Here is a 4,156-nt window from a genome sequence, read left to right on the forward strand (position 1 = left end):
CCTGGGCAAGCTATACTGATGTGCCATGTGGCAGGGATCCCTTAAGTCTTACTCAATCAGGAACTATTAGGCCAGGTCAAGCTTTTATATTTCAAGAATTCTTAGCATCCACTCAGGTATTTTTAGTACTTTCCTTTAATAATAAGCAATTCTAATATTCCCAGATAGAGACTTTAACTTTGTAAAATCTCTCTACTTAGGCTTTCTATTTCTACGAAGAGAAAAAAAATTTATATAGACTGTGTACATGCAAGGACAATTTTTAATACCACTTTGGATTTATTCATACTAATTTCAATTTTAACTTATTTTAATTTCAACCACACATCAAAGTCGAATTTATTTTCATTCTGAGCTGGGTGCAGTGGTGCACACCCGCCTGTAATCCCAGCAGCTCAGAGGCTGAGGCAGGAATTGCAAGTTCAAAGCCAGCCTCAGCAACTTAGCAAGACCCTAAGCAACTCAGTGAGACCCCTGTCTCTAAGTAAAATATTAAGAAAAGGACTGGGGATGTGGCTCAGTGGTGAAGCGCCCCTGGGTTCAATCCCCAGTACCAAAAAAAATAAAAATAAAAATAATTAATTAATTAATTAAATTTTCATTCTGTATTAAAATATCACTGTGATTTCTAATCTTGCTTTTGAGATTTGACAAACTCTTTTGTTTTCAGTTTTCTTGTAAGAGGGGCAATACATTAACAGCAAAAATATAAATTTTTAATCCTTGTATACACATGTACAAATATGTCTCATTCATCTAAAATACAAATTTAAGCATGTTAAATTTGTATTTTAAAGCATAATTTCATTCTTTCACTGGGACTTTTCAATTGATTAGCCTTTTCTGAATCTATAACACCTATTACATAATTTTTCACTTTGCATTACCATACTGATTTACATGGCCATTCTGTTCCCAATCAAAACAAAAAGCTGAGTGAATAAATAAATGAAGACAAAGACAACAAATTGGATTTTTTTTTAGTGATCTGCCCATAAATCAGAAAGATATTTTCACATTTATAAATAGCATCTTTTTAAAAATGCCAAAAAGCTAGCACATATATGATATGGTTTTACGTTTTATGTATGTATAGTATACGAACAAAAATTATATGAATGTTCTTCATTTACACATAATTTGGGAATAACTTATTAGATATAGACTGATGGCATAAGAAAAGAAATTGTACAAAGTCTGTCATTTCAAACATTTTTTTTATCAAGGTTTATTTGACTGTTACTGAATTTTTTTATCTCTTTAAAATCCTGATCTGTAAGATGACATTGAATTTTACTTTTGACAGTCACAAAAAAGTCCAGAATCAGCTCACATTGTACATCAGATTCACATAAAGTCATTCCCATAAAGACAGAGATTCTTGAGGAAAAGGTCACTTTCATCTAGCAGGAAACAGGACAAAAACCCAGAAATATTCTTCTACCAATAAATACTTAGTTAATGGTCTTATATAAACACACCCTGTATATTACTCTAACAAAATAGAATAATTTCTTTATGTCTACCTATCCTAGATTTAGAAATAAATAAGTGTACACTGCAGGAAAACTCAGCTGGAGATAATGATTGGAGAATTAAAAAAAAAAAAAAAAAAAAAAAACCTTAATTACTAGAAAGGAAAGCCTAGGATCAGGGTTACCAGGCAACTAATCCCAGGAGAAAGTAATATGAATGTGGATTGGGAGATAAAATCATCTAAATGCCTGGGCAATTAAGTGTCTGAGAAGAAGTGGAAATTAGCATGTTATAATGTTGTTGGGGTTTTAGAAAATTTCCTTAACAAGTCAAAAGAGAGAGGATGATGAGGACTGCCTACAGACATGAACTATTTTCTACCTTCTCCCTACTCACACATATTCCTCTCCAACTAAAATCACATTAATTATGAATTGTCAGCATCTGCAAAGTAATAAATCTTTTTAAGTTTTTCCCCTCATCCTGATCTTCCTTACATATGAGTAGAATTTTCCAGGTAAATGTGTGTACATGTATGTGTGTGTATGCATACTCACTGTCTGTGTACTAGGCTGAGATTGTGAGTGAGGAAAGGGAGAGGACAGCATTTAAAATTTCCAGGTAGAACCATTTCCACAGTCCTAAAGACACAAACATTTCATGCAGGCTGGAAGCTGTGGGACCCTTGATGTTGTAGGGGTTCAGAGTGCAGGGTGGTCGTTTTGATGCCAGAGACAGGAGCCTGTGACTGATTCCAATAGAAATGAAATAGAATATGTTTTTAAAATATTGCCTATAAAATTACAAAGAGAAAAATTGAAATAGAGCCTCAAAGTAAGAACACACAGGCAAAGGTTTAATTGAGGAGGAGGAGGAAGAGGGTTTATCTCAAGGAGAAAGGAGATAGCACCAATATATAGAGATCAGGCTGCTTCCCAAACAAGGAAAGGAACAAGTGTTTGTATTGGGTTGTTGAGGTAGGATAGGGTCTGGTAATTTTCCACTGGTCATGAGTGTGGTATTTTTTCAAGGAATTTCTTCCTTGAGGAAGATATGGATCTGTAGTCATTTGGTTTCTTCTTGGAGTATGGCTCCAGTGTTCTTACTTTTATGGGGCACCTGGCTTTATGGCCATCCTGAACTTTGTGATAAGATTGTTGAAAATGTGGAATGGAAAATGGAAAGAAAAGGAAAAAATACATGCCAATTTTAAGGAATGATAGGTTAGGCCTCAGATGTTTTTCTGCATACAATTCTTTTAACTGATGACAGACCAAGGGCTAAGGCTGCTTCTTTTTTGTCTTCAGTTTCCATGGTGGTCCCTAACTGTCTCAGTTTGGGGTAAAGCTGAAAAGTAGATGGGGTCCACTTACATTTCATCCTATGAGCAAAAGGTAAAGTCAGTAGCATTTTAGAGCAAGAAAACAGTATCTTAAAAAATCATCCTAAACTGGGTATCGTGGCGTACACCTGTAATCCCAGATACAGTTACAGGCTAGCCTGGGAAACTTAGTGAAATCCTGTCTCAAAATAAAATGAAAAAAAGAAAAAAAGAGTCTGTGGTGGGGGCTGAGGATGTAGCTCCATGGTAGAGTGCTTGCCTAGCATGCACAAGGTTCTGGGTTCAACCCTCAGTACCAGGGGGAAAAAACCCAAATCAAAACTCTTTAGCAATATGTTCTAGTCAGGCAAGACAGAATGGGTGTTAGGATTAAAAGAGTAGCCTTGGAAATGCAAAGATGACTCTTAATTCAAGAAAGGTGCATGAGAAAGATGGTAAGATTTGGCATTAGATAGAATGTGGTCAGTAAGGAAGAGGGAGAGGAAAGGTTTCTTACTTAAGATCAAGAATATAAGGAGGAGTGAAAATCTTCAATCTGAGACATAGAATAGTAAACTGGAAAAAGAAAAAAAGAGAGAATAGTAGGCTGGAACTATCCCATGGGCATTTGCATAAACTCCCTAGAGTTTAGAAGGGCGGTCTGGAGTAGGCTCCTTTGCAAGTATATTAACCTAAGATGGACATTATAGCTACTGTGTGAAAGAGACCATATGGAGAGTAAAAAGCAGGAAGATGGCAACGATGAGGCATGGAATTCAGGATTGCTGAATTTGTGAATAAAAGAGAGGAAAAGGAGCCAGTATCCTAAATAGAATAAGAATAGCCAGGGAGGTAACAGAGCAGTTGTGGGGTACTATTATAGACCAGGAAAATACAGATGCTTCCAAATCCTGTGTCCAACACATAAAGAGTGTATTTACTCCTTAAGCATATGTATTCATATAAGGCATACAGCAAATATAAATAAATAGCAAAGAATGTGTATCATATAGAACATAATCTCTGAAAATAATGCCAATGATTAGAAGCTAATAACAAAAAGATAAACTTTTATTTTTATTTATTTATTTTTTTGGTACTAGGATTGAACTCAGGGGTGCTTAACTACTGAGTCACATCCCTAGTCCTTTCTTGTATTTTTTTTTTACTTAGAGACAGGGTCTCACTGAGTTGCTTAGGGCCTCCCTAAGTTGATGAGGCTGGCTTTGAACTCATGATCTTTCTGCCTCAGCCTCCTGAGCCACTGGGATCACAGGTGTGAGCCACTGCGCTCGGCTCTTGGGATTCATTTTTAATTCCTCTTTCTCATCTGGCTGTATTAATTGTTGTCTACTAGTC

This window comes from Callospermophilus lateralis, chromosome 3 (assembly GCF_048772815.1).
Source record: "Callospermophilus lateralis isolate mCalLat2 chromosome 3, mCalLat2.hap1, whole genome shotgun sequence".
Classification (NCBI taxonomy): domain Eukaryota; kingdom Metazoa; phylum Chordata; class Mammalia; order Rodentia; family Sciuridae; genus Callospermophilus; species Callospermophilus lateralis.